A 26,420-nucleotide genomic window follows, 5' to 3' on the forward strand; every position below is an offset into this window, starting at 1 on the left:
ACACCAATGTGCAGCTGGACACATTGAAAGATAAAGTTATCTGGGGTGGGTTTTTGTATGATCGAGTACAGAGATAAGAACTCTAGCACTATTTACATTTTCAGTGCTATTTAATTCCTGCTGAATTCCTAATGTGCATTGACATTGCACAGTTTTAAGGGCGATATTGTGTGCAACCATAAATAAATGTGTGTAATTTTTCCTTTGAACAATTTAATATTTTAGGCATGGTATGTTAGTTGTGCCTTACGGAAAGAACAGACGTGCAGTTTACCTTGTGGGAAGAGGAATCAGCTGCAGTAATTTAGGCTTTTCTCCTGGTATTTCCCTATTATCCAATAATCTCTTTGATGAGGAACAGTCCCCAATTTTCTGTTCTCCCCTCTAAGTCTGGCACCTGCCCTAAATCTTTATTTATTTGGAGAAACAGGCCTCCCCCAAATGCCTTTCATATTTAGCACGGCTGTTTCCATTTACTGCCTGATGAACCTTTTCAGAGGCTGTACTCTTTACCTCAAAGGTTATTGTTGCTGGGGAAAAAAAGCAAGTCCTAGGTATGCCCTCTGGTCTTAACCAATATCTGTCCCTGAACCACAAGTTCTTGAAATGGGTCCATGTTAGCTATTATAATGAGTTTGCTATGGTGCAGGCATTCAAGATCCAAAATTTTGTCATTGCAATATTAGTAGAGATGTGCTTTTGCCCCTTTCCTTGCTACTCAGCATATGTCATATAAGGAAGTTCTCTTATTGAAAGGGAATGCTTTGAAGATCTTTTGCAATTAATATATTGCCTTTTGCTTCCCCTGTATTGAGGATTTATTCCAAAGCCTCATTTCAGTTGTGCAGAACATGCGCAGGTTACGTCCCGTGATCAAGTCTACATGTGGGATACCTTGGTTTTCCCAGTTAGGGCTGTGTTTCTCAGGGGTTTTCTCTTTGCTGGTTGTTCAAGATGCAAATACTATGCAAAAGGTAGCTAGACTCCAGACTTTTCTTCTCAAGTGAGTTAAGAAGGCTTTTGTCTTTTAATCTTCTCCTGAGCATGCCACCAGAGCCAAAATTTCTTGTGCCATTTGGGTAAATGCATAGGCTAATCAAACGGGTGAGGTGTTCATAGTAGCACCGGGGATGTCATACATGGTAGTGATTTACTCTGTAAAGCCTATGGGGAAAATGCTGGATGTTCACACAGTGCTTGTCTCCTACAGCATCAATCTGTTATGCAGCTGTATCAGCTTTGGCAACATCCACAGAGCACAGCAGGACTGTATCCACATTGGCTCATTCGCTATCTCTTCCTGAACGTTTCTGACCTGGTGGGTCTGCTTCTTGCATCTTTTAGATTGTTAAGGCTACGCTGGCTACCATCAGCACTATACACTGTTCTGCCCACGTGGTTCTACTTTCTGAAATCTCCATTGTTCTGCCCACGTGGTTCTACTTTCTGAAATCTCCTCCTTGATGCTTAAAATCTCTTCAGCTATCCCTGACAGCAGGAGTGTCATTTGTTTGCTACTCAGGCATCTAAACCATTCTGCTAGAAGGAATGGTGAGAAAATAAGTTTTTGTCTGGTCATTAAAAGAAGAGCTTATGCCTGGGAGTCTAGAGTATCAACATCAGTGCACAGTGGTATGTATGTGTTTTATTCCAAGGGTGTCAGCTTCTTGAACTAACTGGCTTACACGTATCAACCTCCTTTCTCATCAGTCTAAGTGGGCTTGCTTATTTCTCAACATCACTGCAGTGCTGGCTGCTGAATTATTTGGCTTTGTTTTCTAGACACAGTTTCAAACTGCTAGACAGGTTTCTTCTCTGTGTTCTCGTGTCCTAATACTTTGTTTTCTCTTTTTAATGGAGGCCAGATGGTCTCTCACGCATCACATCACTCCAGACTGTTCTTGATGTGGCAGACATAAGTTCCCATTCTATTGCATTACCTGTTCAAGAGCAGCGATTTTCATAGCTGCAGAGTGCTGGCCTCTTTAGGACATGTGATACTCATTGAGAATTTGCTGTCTAATCATTCCTTCATTTTCATTTCCAGAATTAAATTCTGCTCCACTGTCTTAAGAATTCTTAGGCCAGTTCTGTTGCAAAGGGAACAATGTTTTACTAATTACTAATATTAGATGGTCTGTGCCTCCACAGTCTTTGAACATTGTAAGCCTTGGCAATGCATTATTCTTTTTAGGTCCCTGATTTATGTTTCCTCCCAGCCAGGGAACACACGATAGATATGGGATCACTCTATTTTCTACATTCTGTACTGAGTTTTTGGGTGGAGTATCTGGCTACTGAAAGAGATAGTTGAAATAACTGGCAAGCTAGGCATTCTGGCTTGGACATGTCTAGCAATCCAAGTACTCGAGAGAGGAAGTCAACCAGTATTTCAGAATGAATAAATTGTCTTTTATCAGTTAATTAATTACTGAAAGGGATAGATGGTAGTGCCTAATATTAATATTCTATATGACAGCATTACCGTTAACCCTTAGAAAACACTTAGTTCTTCAGGGTACATGATGTTCTTGTCTTTTAAACATAACGGAATCTCTATAATGTCTCTGGTCTAGGCAGTGCTAAGACAGGCACATAAGTTCCCCATCTAAGCCTCCACAACTTTGCTGCATAGCCACTGATTGCATTTTAATTTCACCATAATCTCAGGTTTTATGCAAACTTTACAGTAACTTGTTTTGATATTTTCTGGACATCTAAACATTATAAGGGTATTTTTTCCAGACTATCCTTGTTTATGGAACACTGCAACTATGGTCTTGATCCAGAGTATTTAGCTAGGATTTAGTAAGGTGTCAGTATGAATTACAGAAGAAGCTTCTGTACAAAGCTTTCCTAGAAGTATAATCCTCAGAAGAATTAACAATTCCAGACTGCTTTGCCAAATAAATTCTAGTATGTGTGTGTTGTAAACAAAAAAGACAATAATTACATGTTTGGGTGCATTATATTTTTATTTTACTGAATTACAGAATAGCAGTATCTCTTCATTACTAGGCAAGTCTATAAGTTGTAGTGATAAACAATTAATCTATTCCAGAATATTTATCAGACCCTTGTCTATTAAAGATAAACATTGCTCCAAGAGGGAAACAGTATATATAATGAAAGGTGATTGTTTAATGACTAATTGGGAACGTGAAATTCTAAGAGGCAATAAAGCTTTCAGAACATATTAATACTCAGTTTAAAACTGTGGAATGAAAATCATAATGATTAATTTTAAGAATTAGTCTATGATCATGAGCAGATGGAGCTAGGAACATCAGATTGCTAACAGATAAGTATCTTCACATTGGAAAAATACATCAGTATTCACCTTGGTATTTTCTGGAGAAAATTTTGGCTTTTCTTTATTCACTCAAGGCTTTCTAAATACTTTTCTGTATATAATTTCTATTATTTAGACTTTTGATATAAAAATAATCCAAAATTCATTGATACAGTTTTGTTTTCAGAGTCTGCTTTTCCCTAGGAAAAAAAAAAAAGTTTTATTTGCTATCTATCTTCAATTAAAACTTGGCTAGAAGTTTTTTTTTCCATTGGAAATCTTAGCCCATTTCCATTCCAACTGCAGGCTAACGTCCGTGCTTTGGGATAAATAGCAATGAGCCTTCTCACAGTTTCTCAGAAGCTCTTTAAATAAACAGTAATTGAGTATGATAGGCAGCAACACCATTACAACCTGTTGATGGCAGAAGTTCGTTCTTTTTTTTCAAGATGCATTCAGTCTCTACTTCGTGGATCAATGACTCTTCTCCAGATAATGTTTAACAGTCACTAAAATATGTGTCTATTAATGTCATAGTGTGAAATTCTATGACAATGAGCTATAGGAAGTGACATTAGGATTTGCACAGCGTATTGGTAAGTGAGTAGCTAATAGTGCTAGGATTCTGTCTCCTGTATTGCAGGCTGGAAAAAAGCCTGTAGCTTAGGAGACATCGGCTGTGTCAATTAAGAGGTAGACCTTGAGCTGCAACTGGGGTATATCATAGGGCTGCCAAAGGGAAAGGGAAGAAAGTTGTGTTTAAGTTCTACAGTAAAAGAGTGCTGTGAGTTGGTCTACATCCCAGGTATGCTAACTGCCAGTGGCCCCAGTGGGATGATTCAACAGTTACTGGAAAATCTCCTTTTGTGCCTTTTGGTTGTGCCCAGTGCCCCATTAGTGGTGGAAAAATGGGATGGAGGGCACTGTGCTGGGGTTGCACCACAGGAAAAAACCTTCTCACTGCATTTTTCTTAGAGAACTGCAGGTGTCACTAAAAATCACGAAGACAAATCCATTCTCTGGAAGCCAGGACACTGGGGAAATCTGGGGAAGTGGTGAAAAAGACGAATCCTTTTCCAGTTGTGGAGTGTGATAAGCCAACACAACAGAAAACACGGCTTTGGGGTTTTTTTTGTGTTGGATCTGTCTCAGTGCTTTATGCATGTATGTCCTTAAAAAGTGCTAATTGTGGCTATAATTGGAGTTAGTAAGTTTTCCAAGTAGTCATTATGGTAAGAACAGTTTAAGAGGTTCAGTTTCCATCTGTTACCAGATCCATGGCTTGAATAGCGAATGAAATTTTTTTTCTTAAAATTGGCTTTGTTTCTTTTATTACACTTGTTTGGCACTGTGATCAGTATGTGGAAGATAAATACATGTCACTGTAAAATATTTTTTAAAATTATTTTTAAATGCTACTTCCTGAATAGTTGTAGGACTTCTGATGGTCACCGTTTCTCGTTCTTTCTCTAGATTCTCTAGTGGTGAACATTGCTTATTTAAGTGTTTTCTTTCCATAACACCTTCAGCTTGGCTTTGCTTATTATTCAGTGGCTCCTGCTTTCTTAGGTCATTTCATAGGACATTCGGATATATCTACTTAATGAAAAGATACAGAAAATATCTTGATAAGCATGTATTATTTGATATGATACTCAATACTGTGAAGAATGTAAGACAGTCTTGCAATAGTTTTCCATTCACTCTGCATCTTTTAGTTTTCCACCTTTCAATTTTGACATGAAGTAATGTGTTAAGCTTTATCCTTGCCTGGGAGTCAAAAAGTCTGGGAGTATTTGCAGTCAATGATCTGTCATGGTGTCAAACAGCGTATCAAGAATTTATTAAGACAATTACCTATGGACCATATTTTTTCTAAAACAATGGAACATGATTGCTGCTAGCGTTAACACTTCTAACAACAATCAATCACCTTCCCAACTTTGCACCAGTAAGGGATATCAAAGAAATCATTAAATACCTACTTAGGGGGAAAAAAGCAGGCAGGAAATAGAGAAAGAGATGGACAAACAGACAGATAGCAGCAGGCTGAATCTGAAAGGTCAGTGTGTCTCTCCTGCTATACAATGTAGTACAGTCTTGTTGGGTTAGGGACTGTTGACTTCTGCCTCTGAAATGGTGGATTATTTTAGAAAAGCTGTCTTTCCAGCATCAAACTACTGCTGGTTAGCTTAACTTCTGATTTCAGAACAAGTGTAATTTGCATGCAGTGATGTGACTGCCATATCCACTTCCAGAGCCGGAGGAAACACTGATCATTTATGCATATACAGAAGCAGCGTGATGGCTAACTTTGAAAATTATTTGAGGAAGTTGTGTGATGGCCATAGTGGAAACTGCAATTACTTTTATCAAATATCTGTGGCAAATATTAATTAACGTCTCATGAAATATGTTAAAAAGTGTTCTGCAGAATTTATTACTTTGCTGTTTTATATCCTGCTGTTGGCACAGCAGGTACAAGGGGTTAATTCCAGAAATATTTCATATCTCTGTCTTGCTGACTCTTATCCATCAGTGGTCTCCCATAGCCTCTTGGCAAAGAGTCTATCCTAGGTAGTCTGGTAATGCATTTGGAAGGGTAATCCCACAGTTCAGTTCAGCTTCCACAGGAAACAGCATTGATAACGAAAAGTGCATTTTTCCAACTGAATTTCCATTTTTCCAAAGTTCACTGTACCTTGTTTAAACATCTTAAGCACATGTCTGGAGGACTAATACTTTCTAATTTTTAATTTAAAAAAAAAAACCTTCAATTTTCTCCAATCATTTGTATTGTTAAAAAGCAATAAATAAAGTATCATGCACATCTGTCTGTCTGTCTCTACCAGAAAAAGCTCTACCCAGAGCTTTCCCACTTTCATTTTTCACTTCGTCTTTATTGGCTGAAAATCAAATGCCTTCTTGTTTACTTTGGCAGGCTGTTGAAGGTTATGACTGAGCCCCTCCATTTTCTTTCTTTGTTACATTTACAGTAGTGATCAGAAACATGAGGCTTCCTTTATGTGTTTCTTTGCTGAGAATTCTTGTCAAACACCACTGCCGGCATAACTGTTCTTGGCACTTACTGCCAAAATTTCATTATCTGATGCCTGTGTCACATTAGCACTTAATCATTTCAGTCTCTTCTTATAATAGGGTCATATTGTGCCTTTAACCACATTTTCATTACCTGTCTTTGACACCTTTCTCTTTTAGCTAAACATCTTTTGAAGATGGGTTGAACACAATATTCAAAGATTCATTGCACCATCAGTAACCTTTACACAGTTTATACTGTTTTTCAGCTTTTTTCTCTGCTGTACTAGATTATCAGTTTGATGACCTTCTGTGTAAGTTGTGAGACATTTGTTTTCCAAAAGATATCAGTGGGTTTTGTATCACAGTTACTCTAACTACAACATAATTTATATTTATCAGATTCAATATTTGGGTTTTGGGTTTTGCAGTTTGTCATAATAATGAAACTGGACTGTGGGGGCTTTCTGTATCTAGTTCATTTCACGATTTGGTTCTTTAAGATTATTACACTGTTGAGTTTCTAACACAGGAAACGAATGATCAGATTTCATATAGATAGATTTGATGAAAATATTATTACATGAGAAATATTATATATCATAGTCTAAAAATCTTTCTAAAATTAAATAAAAAAATCCAATAAAACACAAATATGTTCCTCGTACATTAATGTTTTTAATTGGTTGACAACTGCATTTTGTTCTGTTCATATAATAGTGTTTGCAAGTACCAGGTTGTTTAAGATTTCTTTGTGCTATTTGGAATACTGGAAAATGTTATGTGTGCGCTCATATTCATATGTATAATATGCATACGTACTTGTTACACTATCATGTTATGTGAGAAATATCTATGCATATAATATATATATAAGTAATTGAGACAAATTAAGACTTTACAATTACCTCTGTGGATAAAATGTACCACTGTATGTAGAAATACCACCTAGAGTTACCTTTTACAAACCTGAATGGGTGGTAAGAGGACTTCTATTGCACGTGCATCAAAAATTTTGCTGGCAACTTTCCCCATCTTCATACAGCACCACAAGAATGACTTGTTGCCTTAAGGAAATACAAAGGAACAAGTAAAGGGGAAGGTCACTAAATACCAGAATGAGAACAACCACAACATTAAAAAAGGATGAAAAATAAAATATTCACAATTTCATACTAAACTGAAAATCAGATTGAAGTCAAACCAAAGAAAATAATAAAAAAGAAACAAAACCATACAGAATAATGTACACATGTACACTGAGATATATTCAAAAGCAGAAATAATGTAATTAGTGATCAAAACTTGTAGATTTCTGCCACAAACTCATATCTTTGTGAGATTTTGGCCACCTTCCTATGAGAAGGCAAGGCTTTTAGAAAGCGTGGAATTCTCACAGATGAAAAGAGACTTTAATGTTGGCACACAGATGCTCCATTGGCTTCTTAAGTTGTTGATCTAGAAACATTTCTTATTCCAGTAAAAGAATATATGGTAGAGCTACAGGCTGTGGAGCATCTCTATTTTCTCCTGCAAGAGAGACTTCAGGAGACTGAACTTTCTTGGGAATGCAGAGCCACAGGAGAGAGTTCTTCTCCCTGAGCCTGCTGGGTAGAGGAAGAAGAAAATGATCAATTAGTCTGAAGTTCAGTGCCATTAGTTTAGTACAGGGGACGGCAGGGATGTTTTCTTCATATTGCCTTTCAGTTATGTAAAGCAGAACCTTGGTTCTATTCCTGAATATAATTTTTTGTGCCTTTAAGTAATCTTAAGGAGATACAGAATTTGTGATCAGTGATGATTCCTGAGTACTTTTTATAAATGCTAAGCACGCTGCCTTGCCCACATACTGCTTTGCTGGCTAGCTTCATTTTGTGCCCTATCATTATTAAATAGTTCTAAGTGTCATTCTAGAAATGGTTGCACCTCATCAAGATAAGGTGAGTTTTGAATACAAAGTCCTGTCCTGAGATATATTATGTGCCTGCAAATCCTATTGACCTCACTGGAAATTTGGAATCCTGTGTAGGAGAAGGTTGGACAGCAAGTTCATTTTTATAAACTCATTGCCTTGTTTTCCTTTGAGATTGACTCCTGAACTACCCTGTAACACAGTTCATTGTCTAGAATTTTCCTTAGCAGTCTTGTCTTAGCTTATCCCAGAGCCAACATCTGTGTTCTTCCTTTAAATCCTCATTTGAGGGAAACTGGCTCACTTGGCAGGCAGAGTCACTGGGACAAATATAACTGGACCTCAATGTAATTCCCTCATGGGCAGATGTAGGCTGATGTTTTTGCTACTGCTTGTTGTTTGGCGGAAGGTAATCTCTTCCAAGGCCAGGTTGGGTGTTGGTTAGGCTATAAAGCTTATATGCAGTGGAAAACAGTAGAAATACATGAAGCCTGAAAAATGAAGAATCCATCATGGTTTTGCATCTGTGATTTTCCATTGGTTTGGGACATAACCATTTGATTTTGGCGTTGTACCCATGTTCGTGTCAATAAATAAGATAGCTAAACCTCTGGGGAATTACTGTCTCTTAATCAAGCCCATCATTAAAGTGTGTACACAGAAATGGGCCTAGAGACCGGAGTTCCTGCCAAAACCCCAGAAGCCAAAAAAGAACATCAAGATTTTAAAAAACATTCCTGTAAGACATTTACCAATGTTTATGCAATTCTTAGTCCATCTCTTCCACTGCTGCTTTCTGTTGATTGAGAGCATAAGGTGCTGTGTTTCCTGTAAGTCTAGAGAAGCTTCTGGAGAAGCAGATAGGAGCAATGCCTTTTTTCACCTTGATGTAATTATAATCTTGATTTTCATCAAGGATTCTCTTGGGTGCCCCTCTGGGCTTCTTCAGTTTGCAGAGACCTGATTAAGCAAGGCTCCCATTTGTTTTTAATAGTCTCAGATTTCACTCTGTGAGTGCCACAGCATGTTTGGAGGGCCTGTGGACGTCAAGATTTTAAATCTTCTTCTGAAATATGTTTATTAGATGCGCATAGACTGAAATGTGTTTATTAGATGCGCATAGAATGTGCATATTTATATAGATGTCTAGTGTATGTATAAACTTACATTACTTTATCTTGTTGCATTTACTTGTTGCTAAGAACTGTTCAGTCTAATTTGTATGTATATGGTATTAGCGGTATTAGCACAAACATAATGGGAGCATCCACTTCAAGGTCTGGATCTGCCATGTATTTACTGTCACATGGTCATTAGGTTTCAAACAGACTGCGTCTATTACATGCACATACAAATGTACTGTCAGCTGCAAGGATCTAACATTGAAAATCAGACCTTGAATCTTACCTTTTTTGTATTTCCAGGTTTTCTCCACTTCTCTCAGTAATGTGAACAAACTTTGAAATTAAATCGTTGTCTTTGAAATTAAATAAATTGCAGAAAATAGCAATTAGGTATGAGTCTTCTTTTTAACTCTTGTAAGAAATTTGAACCTATAATTAACAGTGGCGAGGGCAAAAAAGAATAGCTCAAGAGTTAAACTGTCCTGAAGTGCATTCTTTTTACTGGCTTCTATATCTTTCCCCAATGAAACAAACAAACAAACAAAGCTCAACAAACAATCCACGCAATTGGTGCACAGATGGTACAGAGCAGAACCAGATTCCTCTGCAGAACTGCAAAGCTTACATCCCATGCAGTTTCTACACAGATACAGATTTTACCCATCCATCTGAGCTGTTAAGTTTTCGTGCACCGAGTGTGAGACTCATAGATTTGGCTCCTGCATCAGCGCACCCCCACAGATAGGGGTATGTCTTACATACTTTCCTAGCACAGCGCCAGAATTGTTCTCCCCCTCCATGACCTGATATACCAGCTGCAGGTGGTTGGCAGCTCCTCTTGTCCCCTGCCTCCCAGTGCGCTGGTCTGTCAAGTGGGACGGTCTGATGGGCTACCTGTCCACCAGTTCTTACGGAGGTGTCAGGCTCCAAGGAACCTACTTGCTGGCGTGTTTCCTGGCTGCCTCACAGAAATGCTGGCCTCTTCACCGTAAGCCCCAGCACCCAGATATGTCTCCTGCACAGGACCAGTCCACAGTTTTGTGTTATGCATTGGAAAAGGAGAAACGTGAGAGGACTGAGCCATTTATAATTGAAGTTATGCAAAGCGACAGTCAATTTTGTTTGCCAAAGCTCGATGATTTGAAAAATTTGTTCGCATATTTCTTCCAGCCTGTATCAAATATTCTGGAAAGTCATCTGCTTCTTGAAACATCTTTTTGGTCCTCTATTGTATTCTGGCTAAATGCATCTGAGGACTCTGTATCTGGATAAATGAGGCTGAGCCAGACCTGATATAAGCAAAAATTTAACAAGTCCCACCAGTGGAATCAGCTATGAAACAACAAATGGAACATTTAGTTTTGGTGTCTGAAAAATAATGACAATTTGGTGAATTATCAGCACAAATGTAGAAGTCCACTAAAACAGGAGTCCTCAGGCTCATCTATCCAGATACAATAGAGGACCAAAAAGATATTTGAAGAAACAGAGGACTTTCTGGAATATTTGATACAGGCTGGAAAACACATGCGAACAAATTTTTCAAATCATAGAATGATTCTGTTTTAGTGGACTTCTACTTTTGTATTGATAATTCACCAGATTGTCATTATTTTTCAGATGCCAAAAATAAATATTTCATTTGTTGTTTCATAGCTGATTCCACTGGTGGGGCTTGTTAAATTTTTGCTTATTTCAGGTCTGGCTCAGCCATATTTCATGAGGCAAAGCTGCCACCAAAGCTTGATGGGAGATTTGTCCAAGTAAAGGCTCTAGGATTTGACATGTATTATTTTGCTGTATCTTCATGCTGTTACTGTCTTTCATTTGAATTGGAACACAGATAATTATATTCTAGATTTAAAACAACAACTTTGTTTTTTTATAAATAAAATATTTGTTTTACTATCCAAAGCCTGGAAACACCTTCAAAGAGGTGATTTTAGTATCTTATAATTTTCTGTACACCATAAATGGTTACTTGGAATGTGCTTCTAGTTGTCTGCCCTAAAAGGAAAAAAATACTGACCAAAAGAATTTAAAGTGCTTAAGAGTTTTAACCACAAAGGATACACAGAGAGGCTAGAATGGCACATGGTGCTGAGCCTGTCAGATTCTTAAAATACCAACAATTTATGGTGGTCTATAATCCTGTCACTCTTTTCATGTATCTGAAAAAAAAAATGCTTAACATCCTTGTTAATTGAAACTAGAGCTTTCAGGCAAGAGATTTGATTTTTCCAGTATCAATGTTATAAAGTCAAGGAGGATTTAGAGTAAGAGCATGGGGGTCTACTTTCTAAAAAACCTACTGAAGCTTTATAAAAAGATTTTGCAAATGAGTCTACTCAGAAGTGTTCTCTTGTGTATCATGTTATCCACAATTTCTCTTTCCCCATTTGTATTGTTGAGGAATTTTCTTTACAAGTTTGTGTTTTAAAATCCATGTGCTCCTTTTTCTTCCTACTTATGTGATTTAATCCTTTATTTGTGACTTCATTCCATTTAAATTTTTATGATGTCACAAAAGATCAGATCCAGAGAAAGCCTAAGAATTGGTCAGTAGAAGTTAATGCTCAGGATTTCACAGAATCGAGCTCACTGAAAGAATTACAGTCATGTTGAGACATGATTTTCTAGCAAAAGCCAATGAACTTTAAATGTGAAGTGGTCCAAAAATATATGAAGCATAAGCATGAATGTTTCAAAATAAAATGTTTTCCAACATTTTCTGTGAAGGGCCAGCTATACAATTAAAAAAAAAAAAGTTATTCTTGTTTTAAAATCTAAGAATAGAAAGATTTTAAACCAGAAATGATGGTACTAAATAGCATATAATCTACAGTGTACGAACCTAAAGACATTCTAGAATGAACTGGAGCTTTATTGTCTTTATCGTAATCATCTTACAATTATTTATTCAAAAACATTTACTCAGGGATGTCTGGTTGTCTTCACCCTTTTCTTATCTGTGTCTTACAAGCAAAAAATACATAGAGATGGTCTGGAGCAATGAGGCCGGAAATTGCAGAGCCTAATGAATCTTATTTGTTGAGCCACACATGGTTGGTGTTGGAGTTTGGGTTTTGGTTTTTTTGAGGGGCGATGGGGTTGTGAGGAATAAAGTTTTCCTCTCCTCAGCAGCAACAGTAGTGACAGCAGAGAAGGACCAAGCCATTCTGAACTGTAGTAGGTGGGTTAGTCAGGCTGCCATAGCTTTTCAATACAATCAGTTTATTCTTTATGCAAACCATTCTTAGCTTCTTTCACTCAATAAATGGAGGCAGGATAGGTGCTTCTGTGGGCAGAAGACTAGGTGGAGGGAAACTACCTTTATCATTGTTTTATGTTTTTCTGCTACATAGCAGGTGCATACAGATTTAAGATGGAATCTTAAAAGGCTCTGTTGACCTTCATCACTAAAATGGAAGGGGACCAAATCACAAATGTGACACTTGCCTCATATTGAAGTCTGACCATAAATTTCTATATGCAAACTTTTTGTGCATTTCATTTTTGTAGATATGAGCAGACTTGTATCTGGGAGAAGAGCTGAGAAATTAGTGATTTCTCAAACGGGATGATTACCTTTAGGGCTGTGTTTTTATTTGATGTTTGGCATATTGTAAATTCCATACAAAACAACCTGCCTGGACTGTGATGTGATATCCCTGTGACTTCTGCTCCCTAACTGGATGGAATGGGTTGTTTTCTTCTCTCTTACTTTCTGTCTTCATTTCTAGACTAATAAGCTTTTAGAAAAGATACAATCTTGTAACAGTGTTCATAAGCTCTTGTCACATATCATATATTACACAAAGTCTCCTAGGTATTCTTTGATTTCCAGGTTTTCCAAACATCTCTTTCCCAGATACTTTTTGAATGATTATTTCCTTCAGCTTGCGTTTTTCCAGAATGAATCTCATTTTGGGTGATATCCAAAGCCCATTGAGGTCAGAAGAATGTCTCCTATTGACTTCAGTGGGCTTTGGATTTGGTCCTTTATTTCCTATATCCAGGAGCCAAATTCTGCACACCTTATTGTTTCAATGGGAATTTTGTGTAAGGAAGGCAAGCAGTATTTGCTTCCATAGTCTGATATTTTCAGACTCCTTTGCTTTGTATTTCACTCTTTTCACTAGCATTCATAATGGTACAATATAGTTTACAAATGTAAGTGCTGTTTTCTGTCACCATGGATAGCTAATGGAAATCTTAAGTAATACTGAGTGAACTCTGTTGTGTCCACTACCACCTCTTTCCAGACTTGATATATGTTATTCCATTACCTTTTGTTTCAGTCTTTTAATTACTTTGCAGTTCACAAGGTTTTCTCAGTGTCTGGGAAAATGTGAATCGTTTGTGGGTAAAGTTTTGAAAGGCACTGTAATCAGATATAAAGTCCAGTTACAGGTTATATTCTACATATAATAACTTTTGCCCAGATTCAGGAAAGCGCTTTAACATGTGCTCAAGTCTATCCTTGTTAAGAAATGCAAGTAGTTTTTTAAATGTAATTGTCTAAGTGGGACTTTGGTCTCAATAAAAGTTAAGCAAAACTTTATATTCATTCCTCAATAGGGAGATCTTTTCAAATTTTTTCTTTTATGTATCAGTTCTCCAAGATGAAGGATTCCAAACTATTCTACAAAGTTGGTACCTGTAAAGACTATTCACCACTACAGTATGGTTATCTCTGAAGTGAGTGTGCTATGTATCTTACCCAGGATTTGTCATTTAAATTTAAAACTGGAGTGAGTTTAGTGGAGGGCCACCAAGATGGTCAGGGGGTTGAAGGATTTGCCTTAGGAGGAGAAGCTGAGGCTTGTTCAACCTGGAGAAGGTACGGCTTTTGGGGGACCTTATAGTAGGAGGTCACCAAGAGGATGGAGCCAGGCTATTCACAGTGCTCCATGGTGGGAGGACAAGAAATAACGGGCAGAAGTTGAAACAAGACAAATTCAGACTGGATATAAGAAAAAACTTTTTCACAGTGAGGGCAGCGAAGCATTGGAACAGATTGCTCAGAGAAGTTGTGCAGTCCTTGAAGGTTTTCAAGACCACACTGCTTGTGAGTAAGTTGATCAGATCTCATAGCTGACCCTGCTTTGAGCAGGAGGCTGGACTAGATGAACTCCAGAGATACTTTCCAACCTGAATTATCCTGTGATCTTTTGATCCTATTCATGTTTTCTGTTGGTTATGGTTCTAGTATGCTCTTGGTCTCTCCCTCGGTTCATATTTTTTTTCTAATAGCATTTATTCAATTATTTTTCTGGAAAGAGAAGTGAGAGATACTGGAAAGTAAGTGCTAGAATTCCTTGGACTTCCATAGGAAAAGTGTTAATCCATATTTCTTCCTTCAAAAATTTCCATTTCTCAGTACCTGCTCCTCTTGGCATACTAATTTAATTGTCAGCGGTTCATAAATTAACTAGCTAATTCCTTTATGATCTGGGGATGCATATGTCCTCCTTCTGGTTTATATTTTTTTCTAGCTGTTTTATTAAGTACTTGTTATAAATAAATGTACCAGAAAGATTCTGCTGCTCTAGTTGCTCAGGCATCTTTTCCTTAGTTTTCTTGTTAAAGACTACATTTTAAAAATTACTTCTCTATTCTTTCATTTTCCCTTTTTAATCTTTTATCAATTTGAGTAATATTTCACAGAATCACAGATCACAGAATGGTTGGGGTTGGAAGGGGTCTCTGGAGGTCATCTGGTCCAACCCCCCTGCTCAAGCAGGGCCACCTACAGCCAGTTGCCCAGGACCATGTCCAGATGGCTTTCGAATATCTCCATGGATGGAGACTCCACAATCTCCCTGGGCAACCTATGCCAGTGCTCTGTCACCCCCACAGTAAAAAAGTGTTTCCTGGTGTTCAGATGGAAACTCCCATGTTTTAATTTGTGCCCACTGCCTCTTGTCCTGTCACTGGGCACCACTGGAAAGAGCCTGGCTCCATCTTCTGTACACCTTCCCTTCAAGTATTTATATACACTGAGGATACCCCCCTGAACCTTCTCTTCTCCAGGCTGAACAGTCCCAGCTCTCTGAGCCTTTCCTCATGTGAGGTGCTCTAGTCCCTTAATCATTTTAGTGGCCCTTTGCTACACCGGTAGCTCTGTATCTCACTTGTACTGGGGAGCCCAGAAGTGGACACAATGCTCCAGGTGTGGCTGTACCAGTGCTGAGTAAAGGGGAAGAATCACATTCTTTGACCTGCTCACCACATTCTTCCTAATGTAGCCCAGGATAACTTTGGCCTTTTTCACAGCAAGGGCACATGTTGCTGGCTCATGTTCAACTTGGTGTCCACCAGGACCTCCAGGTTCTTTTCTGCAAAGCTGCTCTCCAGTTGGTCCTCTCCCAGCATTTATTGGTGCACGGGGTTATTTTAACACATTTTGATTTCATACTTAACAGAGGGCCCGCAAGGGTAAAGACCAGCAGCTGAATAAATCTAAAAAGGCACAGGAGTTACCTAATGCAATCTATTCATACGCATAGAGCCTTAGTTGGGCTGTATGTAGAATTACAGATTGACTGAGCAGGTGAAGCCCATCATTTCAGATCATGGTTCAGTGCTGTTACTACCACAGACTTTAAAATTTATATCAATTCCTCTATTACAATTAGGTAATTTTTTGCAGTATTTTTCTCATCTTCCAGTATAATCTTTAGTTTCAGCCTAGGTACGTCTGGGTCAGGACACTTCCATTTTGTTTTGGTATCCCCTACACACATACAAACCTCTCATAGGATGCTTCAGGGAATGTTAATCAACAGGGACCTAGTCTACCCTGAAAAATTCATCTGTGAAGAGATACTACTAGGCATATGTTTTTTCTACACAGAAGATGTTAAGAATTCCTCAGAGGTAGTTCTTGCAGTGTTGTCACGCATGGCATGTAATGGACAAGCAGATCTGGTCAGGGAATTAACTTTTTTGTTCCTTCCGGAAAAAAATTGAGACTTTGTAAAAGAAAGTCATCCCAAGTGGGAACAAAAAGACAAATTGTTGAACATCTTCAGTAAAAAAGGATTCAAATTAATACTACTTTGGGTCATTTGAATTGTAGTGTTTGGCTAAAATACGGATACTCAGTTTAAACATTTGTCATTTTTAAAATACAAAATATTGTAATGTGAATATTTGAACCTTTCTTTTCCAGAAATGTCTGACTGAAATATATCTACATTTTAGAAGTGTTTTCCATTTTGTCAAGAAAAGCTTAAATTAAATTTGATTTCTTTTAGGAAGGGATTCAATGGAAATGACAGTTTTCTAGTGGAGAGTTGCTCAACATTTTTAGCACTTTGTGCAAATCATTTAACTGAAATAACTCAGTTTTCTTCCCATGTGAGAGAAGAGTTATATAGTTTATTGACCTCATAGAGTGTTAGGATAATTAATTCATATTTATTAAGCACTGTAAAGACAGAGAAGCTCAATCCCCAAATGGAATTATAAAAAATACTGTGGTAGGCTAAATGCCACCAACTTTCAATGGAATTAAAAGGCACTATCTAATTAAAAGAAATAGTTTCATTAAATCATTAAAATCTCTGTAGACTTTGTTGTCCAGAGTTACATCAGGCAGCCATTATGTGCAAAAATGTGTACACACCTTTTTTTCCAACTTAGAAATGGCATTTAATTTCATCTGTCACTTTACCAGGTAGTCATTTGGTACTGTGAGATGCTTCTATACTTTGCCTCAAAAAACTTCAGTTTTGACTATCCTGAGTAATTTCATATCATCAGCAGAATGTATAAAGTTTCTGTTTACTCTGAATTTGAGATTACTCATGAGTCTGCTGAACAGCACAGATACCAGCAGAGACCTTATAACACCTTGCGAGTAACCTTCTTCCCTTCTGAAAATTGACCATTAGTTCATTCTTTGCTTTCCTAACTTGGAAAAAGCTAATAATGCAGAAGAGGACCGTTCCTCTTGTGCCATGGTAGCTTCACACTTTTAAAAGCGTGTGAATTTTCCCAAGCTTTATGGAATTCCAAGTTGTATGCACCCAAGTATCCAAGTATAGAATTGCAACACCACAGTTACCAGGTCATCTTATCCACATGTTCCTTTAGACAAGCCTAACACATTTTTGAGACATGACTTCCATCTGCAAATCTTCATCGATTCTTCCCCAGTTAAAATCTCACAGCTGTAACTCCCATCATATTGCCGTGCTAGGTTAAGGTTGTTATAATATGCAGTCTTTGTCTTCTAAATTATTTGCATGCTTATTCTTTGATTACCCCAAGTATTATTTTGCCTTTTTTCATAAATGATATTGAGGGGACATTTTATAGAAAAAGAAGGTAAGAGTGAACAAAATAACACTTACTTCTGTGACTAAATCATTAGTATTGGGGAGTTCATTAAAGAATGCTTAAAAAGAAAACCAAATTCTGTAAGTATATTTTGTGCAAGAAAGAAACAAAACAAGAAGTCTTTCAAGGTGAGTCGGTTCCTGAACCTGCATTAATTAGGTATTAACCTGTAATTAATTAAATATTATTTTCTTTATGAGCTCTCTGATACTGTTTTCTATGTTTTGATTTTCAGATACAGATGTAGGCAACTTTTATAGAAAGAGGATTAATCTAGGCTTTGGCTTTTATTCAGCTATGTCTGGCATATACAAATCTGAGATCTACCATAGAAGAGTTTGTTTTAGAGACATGCACATTCACATCAATATCACGTTTCTAAATTTCACAACAGTCTTAATTTTCAGAGCTTCATACTTCATATGTGCTAGATTTCCCTATTGTGTCAACCGGCTTTTCTTTCTGTGAAGCACTGAAAAAAGTGTGCGTAAATTCAGATGAAAATTGCCTGTGCTGTTGACATTTTCTGCTGTTGAAAATGTAGCAACTCAAGTCTGATTTTCAGCTTGCTTTAAACTTACAGAAATGGTGCAACTGTCACCTGTTTCTAATTATTCCTGAAAAGCCAGTAAAAGGTAGTGTGAAGGCCACTCAGGAGAATGATTCAGAGTAATGCAGAAATTTTAGCTATTGATCTTCGATAATGTTCTCTTTGCTAAGCCTGACGTTGTTTGTAGTGTCCCTTGCATCCTGTTCCGTCCAAGGCACAAAATCAGTGATAGGGGTTCAGAGAAGATGGCGATATTCTTTTTCATAGAAGTAGTGCAAAATAATGAAACAGAAGGGACTTAAAGGGGTGCTCTTTTGGTAATGAGAGCTTAGGTGAAAAATTGAAATCTCTACAGCTGATCAATGACATCAGCAGTTACCAAACATCTTAGCCCATCACTGCTACAGTCTTACGACAAATGTTCAAAACCGGTTGTCTGTATTTAAATTGGCTCCTGAATCTATAATGACAATGAGTTTATAAATAGTTTGGTGTTTAGCCAGGTTGTATCTCACAGCCATTCACTGAGCTTTGTGGGTATCTGTCACTGAGGTATAATGACTTTACTGACACTAGGGAGACTAAATATGGATTGAAAAGCTTAACATTAGGCAACTGTGCTAATATTTTGGCCCTACTTCCTAGAAAAAGATCTTTTTCTTTTTAATCTTAAAAAACCCACAGTGAGCAAAGCAATTTTTAAACATCTTGGCCTGGTAGTTACAGCATCCTCCAAAAGCTTAGGATTGGTACAATCAAGTAAAAAAATAGGCTAAGATTTCTTAAAGATACATAGAGTAGGAGCAAAATCCTACTAAAATGAAAGGCAAGTTTATTGCTTTTCCACATGTCTGGGTATGAGGCAGTGAGACAGAAAAGCCCTATATAAGCTGGATGTAAAATGAGCAGTTTCAGTATGATTGTGCTTTATTTTGTGTAGACAAATAAATATAGGCACGTGTGTGTATAACATCTCTCACGTAACTTTAATTCTTGGGGAGTCTTGATCACTCGTAGCTTCCTGGCTTACTGCATTAATGCTACTATTTAATATGGATTCTTTTCTATTTCGCTTAACACTGTTCTCGCCTTTTCTTAAGCAAATCTCACTCATCCTACCTCCATTTCTCAATGATGTGTTTATTTTCACAGTTCTCTCAACCATCTCTTGCACAGGCAAGCTCACTGACCATTTTTCAGTAACTTTTCAGACCTAAGAATGTACTTTCTTCCTATGATCAGCTGGTAATTTGAAATCTAGGTCTCTTCATCCTCTTATTTCCTAGCAGCTTTTTCTAAAGACTATCATGGGGCAACCAGTCATTCTCGAATGCTTCATGCAAGAAGCTGATCTCTACAGGAGCTCAGATAACTGTTGTCTTTACGGATCTTCTTTATTGAATGCCCATTGTCCAGTGTTATGTGCTTACCTTGAGGTATATTTATTCAGTGTATCACATGAGCATCTGCAGGGCAGATAACAGCAATTTGTGGAACTTCTGTCCTAAGCTGCAAATAACTCTTTTGTAATACAAGCTGCCTCATCCCTCATGCACAAGAAAAAGGAGAAAGCATTGAAACATAGAATGAAAATGAACTGATAACTTTACCATAGCTTAGTAATGTTTCTTTTTTTTCTCGTTAAAATGGAAAGCTCTTCAAGTAGTAGAATAAAGATTTATATTTTTATTATCAGGGACAGTATTTAGAACTACATCTCCTAAAGATAACCAGCTCCTCTGTTAAAATGTTTTTTTAGAAATCCCTGCAAGGAGCAGGCAGGAATTCTTGCCTTCCGATGTTCACTGTTGCACCAGTGAATTCTATGCTGCCTCTGACACACCAGACACGTGTCATTGCTGGTATCAGATATGAGGAATTATGGCTCAGACCTGATGTTTCTCTGTTAGTTTTTTTTTAAAGTATAAACCCTAATAAAACTCTTACATAAAGAAAGCTCTCAAATGGTCATAGGCTTAATGTCCCTCCATCCTTTTTACAGGAAGAAAAATGACTAAAACTTGAAGTCAGACTCTGGCATGCTTGAATACCATATGCCTGCACTATTGAGAGACTGGAACAGAGTATCTGGAGAAAGATGAGAGAGTGTGGGTGGCAATAGAAAAAACAACCACGACTGTAAGTTAGCAAGATAATATCCTTACTTTCTTCTGTGGGTCTCAAGAGTGATTAAAAAAACATTCATGTTTTAAAAATATTGCTGAAGACTACAGTGTGACTCATAATGCTTCAGAGAATGGAATTCTTGGAAGTTTCACTGTAATGCCAGATTTTAGAATGGAGGGCAGCAGAGCTGCAGAGAAGTAACACGAGGCTATGTTGACGGAGAAAGAATATCTCTGAGGAAATGCAGGCGAGAGAGAAAGAAAGGAAAGAGAATGAGCCTGGGGAGAGATGACAAGACAATTATTTATACTGAGAACTGTTGCTTGCACTGATGGGAATGTTTCACTGCTTTTTGAGATTTTATTGGCCAGCATGCCTGCCTACACAATGCTTGGTCATATGCACAGCAGGGGAAGATATATAAACATGTTGACCAATCAGACAATGAAAGCAGTTACATGCAACTCTGAAAGTCCATCCTAGAGCTGGCCTGAAACTTTTGAATGAAACTTTTTTTTGGTGGGAGGGGGAGTAAATTTCTGGTAAATTCACTATTTTATAAGGGAATGTACTGGCTAAAAGTAAATTTTCATTGTGAAGGTTTCTCAAGTCAGAATAGACTTTCTGGTCAGAATAAAATAAAGAAGAATGACAGTTATCTGGAATTAAATAGTAGCCTCACAGTTATGGCATGCACCTGATACTTTGCTTGATACTGTGACATAACTGTTTTATATCCTAAATAAGTACCTTTGCTAGGAAAGTGGGCAGTCTTTCTCCCACCATCCCCCACAAGTGCTGATCAATACCTATTCCCCTAAAGTTCCAAGGAGATGGTTTGACTATTTCACAGGCTATGACATTGGCAGGGATATGGAAATTCCAGGTTCAGATCCATGAACGTGAGCTGGGCTTTTACCAGAACCTCATCCTTTAAGTGAGCGTCCTAACTATCTGAGTTGTATACTAGCTGAGGTATGATTGAATTCTCACTGTTACTTACAGGGGAAAGATAAATTTTTTATACTGGATGCCTAAATACTGAAATCAGGCCTTTTTTTTTTTTTTTTTTTTTAAGAGCATTCCTCTTATCTAGTCTCTCCTATAAACTATATCTATAGTTTGTGCATATGGTTAAATAAAATATGTTGGTTCAGAGTGCTGAAAATGTGTTGATGGCTTAAAGGTGGATAATGCTGCTGTCTAGACAGAAACTTTGTGTATCTTTTAAACATTTAATGATTATTCATCTGAAAATTCACATCTGGGAAATGTCGTGACTTGATACTTGGTACTTCCTCTCTGAAAAAAAATTAAAATCATATATCCAGCAGGGGAGCAGATATGACACCATTCGTATAAGTAATGGTCATATATCACAGTTAAATAAATACCGTAAGTGAACAATTAGTTGATATGTTCTTGGCTGAAATTTGTTCATGTAATTTGATCAATGAAGTGTGTGGATAAAGAATAGATTAACAGATCATAACCAGTTCATGAACAATTCATGAACAGGAAGAAAGACTACAGAGCAGGGAATTTGAATAATGTATCTTTTGTTTCACTTGTATAACAGGAAAACCTAGATTATTGAGTTGGCCAAAATGGAAAATGAAACTTTTCATTTTTTGTTTTATGTATTTTTTCTGGAAAATTACATCTAGTTATATTTAGAAATGAACCATCTTAAATGAAAAAGGTGGTCTTATGAAAATATGACTATATTTTTTTTTTAGTTTTTACTTTTAATATTTTTAAGTTTTAATGAATTCTTATTGGAATAATTTTGCAATTTTCAGGTGGATGACACATGGATTTTAGCCAGGTTGAGCTGGCAGCTTGGGTGGATAAAACATTCAATCAAAAATTTGTCCAACTTTCCTGGGCTTATGATCTACCAATTCCCTCGTTTCCCAAAGCAGTGAACTGAGAAATGTTTATCCGTTACAGGATTAGTGCAACTAATTTGCTCTGATATTGCCTGTCATCCTGTAGATTTCATAATACGTGAACACAGCCAGACTGTTATGATCTCAGAGTCACCAGTAAAATCTACAATGCATGATGATATTAGGTTCTCAAATAAACAGGATTTGGATAGAGTGAAAAAATGCACCAAAGATTTGAGTAAACAACAGCAAGACAATCTGCATCTTAGTTTGTGTAGGAGATAAGTCGAAGCTGGGAAACATTTTCTGATATGTCCATTAATGGATGTACAACTCATCCAATCACTCAGGAGCTAATACTGCACTTTTCTGTTCTGTGCATAAAAAATGTCATGCCAAATGACTCTGAGTGGTATCCTTAATGATGAATTTACAACCATCAGTAAGGAGCCTTCTTTGATTGTCTGCATTAAAGCAGCAGTTGATTATAATCCCATCCAGTGATGCTTTTCCTTGGCCTTATTAAAAAGAGCAGCATACAAGGCAATCATACCCTTGGGTGTATTTTGACTTGCTCAAAAGTATGGCTTAAGTGTTGATTTCTTTTCCAAAAAAACCCAAACTCCATTTTACAATGATGACACATCCATCGTCTAAAAACAAATGATATGGGAATTACAATGAATGCCCTGATTGCTCACCTGGCATTAAAAATAGTACCAGGTTTCACAGACAATATTTAGCTGGGCATATCTGTCAACTGTCAGTGCTGTGCATGGGAAATAGACAACCGGCTCGCTCTTTTCATCGTCCCACCGTTTGGGCCTTATCTCATGCATTTGTAATGCAGTGTTGCCGTCTCTCTCAAGAGACCTTATATGCTCGATGGCTTCTTCCCCATCCTCTGGCCCAGGAACCACTGTCTCACTGCATTGAGCAAGAGAAGCTTGGCAGATCTGGAAATGAATTGTGAGTCAGTGGGCATGTTCAGTAACTGGAAAGTTAAAATAAAGTGTGACTTCCCTTTTTGTCAAGTCCCTTTTCTAAGGATTAGATTTATTAACTAAACAAAAGATTCCAAAGCGGGTTCATAGTAACACAGAATATATGGTAAAAGACAAAGGAGATCTTTCCAGCTTCCAGCAGTGTCTGCAGAAAGTACTAATACGCATCTCTCTAGATAGCTTCCTATCCAACTTTAGGAAACACAGATGTATTTCTATAGTACATACCAATATGTTTCAGTGTCACTGGTAAATCACTACCGAGTTTCTCTGCACCTCTCTGTGTTCATGAGGATGCAGCTGAAGACTTTAAAGTTCAGTCAGTAAAAAAATGAAAAGCAAGATCAATGACATTTCTTTCTCAATCTGCTCTTTTTTCTTCCATTCTGTTCCTCCCAATAGATAATTTCTGGGAATTATTTCAGCTGAGTGAATCAAGTGAAGACATCTCATGGGAATAGGAGAGATCTTGCAGGTCAGTTCTGGGGAATGGTTCCATGTATTACAAATTCTTTTCTTGCTTTTGCTTACCACACCTTTGCTCTAATCAGGTAGATAGAACTATTGACTTAGTTTGATGTTGGGGTAGATTATTTAGTATCAGAAATACATCAGGCAGCTAAACACTAACTCAAAAAACTATAGGTCTGCATGAACATCAAAAAACCTAAAGCTCAGCATAATTGTTCCAGTGGTACGCATTCTAGAGAAGGCAACGTACAGTTAAAAGAAAAAAAAAGATAAAATGAAATAGAGGAAACAAGACAACTGAGTTCCATCTAATATTTTCCGTTTCCCCAGAACTGTTCATTATTCACTGACATACGTGCAATGGATGTGTTCCACGTGAGAGTGAGAAGAAATAGAAATGAACTTGGTAATTTGCTTAAATTTTTGTATAATTATCACTTTTTGAAATAAATACTTCACTCTCTAAAATGCACAACTCCCTGCCTCTCCCTTTCCAATGTTCCAAAACCACTTTGGACTAATTTTGATCTCTGTTTGCAATTGTGTGCATGTGTCTGTGTGTTAGTAGCACAGTATGTTCTCTATGTCCATGTGCTGCAAATCCGGTTGACAGCAGCCTTGCGCCCCATTCTTTCCTGGTTGTCCTTCATCACAAATGGTAAGTGATCAAATAGCTAAAAATTTTTTCTTTCTTGCATTGAATTGTGCAACTTCCAGAATTTCTTCAGCCCAGTCCCATAGTTTTTATAAGGGTCACTTCCCTTATATAGCAATTTTAAAAAGTCATAACATACACCTTTAGATTTTATTTATAACTTAATAAAATATAATTTTTCATAAACGTATGTTTAAAAATTTATCCTTAGGTTATGTAATGATTTTTATTCTTAGAAATTATTTCCACTATCAGGTCTTTGGCACTAACTATGTCTTTGGCATAATTATGCTTATGAAGTTATATGAGCTCTGAGAAAGCTCTCAAAGATGTTTCAACACAAAATTTTTCAAGTTTATGATATTTAAAGTGAGGTCCTGTGCTGTGACACCTTGTTTAAATTTCACAGTTTGGCACATAATTTGAGGAATTGTGCCTGATAACCTGGAGTGATTAAATAAGTATGCTGAATTTTGGCTACTGCAAGGAATGTACATCCTGACTGACTCTTTAGGTGGGAAAAGCAAGACCCACCAAGGAAACAGAAATATGACCCTAAAAATCCCACTCAGGGTGCCTTGTGAAAGTCTGGTCAAATGCAGACTGCTCAAGCACTGGTTGCTTTATAAGCCTAAGAAGGTGAGAGGAAGAAGGTGGACAAAAGAGATAGAAAGCTTTGCCATGGTCCTTACCCTCATTGGTAGGGGTTTCAGTAAAATTTAAATCTGTTTATCATTTATTATAGTGGCCATTAGTCTATAATGGATAATGGGATCCCCTTCTGCCAGGGTCCATGTGCCAATTCATCCTTGAATGTCTCCAGTAAGAATTGCAGCGCTTAGATGTTGTCTTTATCCGACATTCAGGGATCGCCTCCATGTCAGGGTGATTTTGGGCACTGGGGGAGCAATGTGTAGGAGGTTGAACTACCTTACCCCATCTGGCCATGTCCTAAAGGTCACTTCAAGATGGAGGATACTTATTACTTGATAGGAAATGGCAGCAAATGCTTCCATGAGCAAAGTCAGGAAGGAGCTATTAACTTGGAAAAGAGAGAGGAAACGTCAGATAGGCCTGATCATCTAAGTTTGATGGGCACAGGAACTCCATGGACCAGACTGAGGGATCCTTACTTTTGTGAGCACAAGCATTATACCCTGAGAAGAATTCTTATACAAAACATATTAGCTGAAGGATTTTAACCTTGTACTGTAATGTATTTTCACACAGGAAGGATTGAATAGTGCTTACCATTCTAGTTAAGATGGTTTTGGCCATTGATTGTTAGTGCATTTACCACTGTATACCACTTCCAAAATCTCTGAAGAAGCAGGTGGAAGGCCAAGAGGTGGAGAAATACATGCAGTAGTCAATTAAGCGGAGGTCATAAATAAACCCCCTTTCAAGAGGCATCATCAAGAATTTGTCTGAAAAGGGAAATTTGCAAAGAAGGAAGCAGGTGTCAAATTCCTTTTGGCAGCTGGATGCTTAAAAGTGAAAAGCTACCTGATCTAAAGCTCAAGACACCGAGAGGATGTGCCTTAACGAGTGGAAGGGAACACGTATCGATGGGGTTTACAACTCCCGGGCTGTAGGGAGGGTGCAGAACGGCGAGGAAGTGTGCTGACGTGACTAAGTTCTGGCAGGCTTTAGGACACTGGCACTGTCAGCGAGGAGGAACTTGAGAATGATTTTTGAGCTCTGTATTCAAACAGCTGTCTGTCTTCCGCAGCATGCTGTAGAAAAATAGAGGTTTTGAACCATTAGAAAAGCAAAGGAAGTGCAATAGCCCAGATTTTGATCATAATTACACCCAGGTGGTTCTGAAGTGACTACACCCGTGTCATTGAAGTTACACCAGTGTAAAACTTGTGCGAGAACTGAATCAAGCCCTTTGTTTTCTTGCATTTGTATACCAAAAGAGCACTCTAACAGCTCTTAGTAAATAATAAATTAATAATGATATGATGATCTCCCTTATGACTGGAAGAAGTACAGAAAAATT

General features: G+C 37.6%; 1 long non-coding RNA gene across 2 annotated transcripts in view; it reads left to right on the plus strand.

The window, feature by feature from the left end:
* Positions 1 to 24,228, plus strand: part of LOC115335136 — a 53,244-nt gene extending 29,016 nt beyond the window's left edge. Inside the window, exons 3-4 of one of the 2 annotated variants that reach the window (XR_005931575.1) lie at positions 23,692 to 23,764; positions 24,091 to 24,228. This is a non-coding gene — a long non-coding RNA (uncharacterized LOC115335136). Of the gene's footprint in view, positions 1 to 20,268; positions 20,565 to 23,691; positions 23,765 to 24,090 lie in introns of those variants that run through there. The other variant, XR_003921372.2, reaches the window with a different exon arrangement.
* The last annotated feature ends 2,192 nt before the right edge of the window (positions 24,229 to 26,420 follow it).

This window comes from Aquila chrysaetos, chromosome 2 (genome assembly GCF_900496995.4).
Source record: "Aquila chrysaetos chrysaetos chromosome 2, bAquChr1.4, whole genome shotgun sequence".
NCBI lineage: Eukaryota > Metazoa > Chordata > Aves > Accipitriformes > Accipitridae > Aquila > Aquila chrysaetos.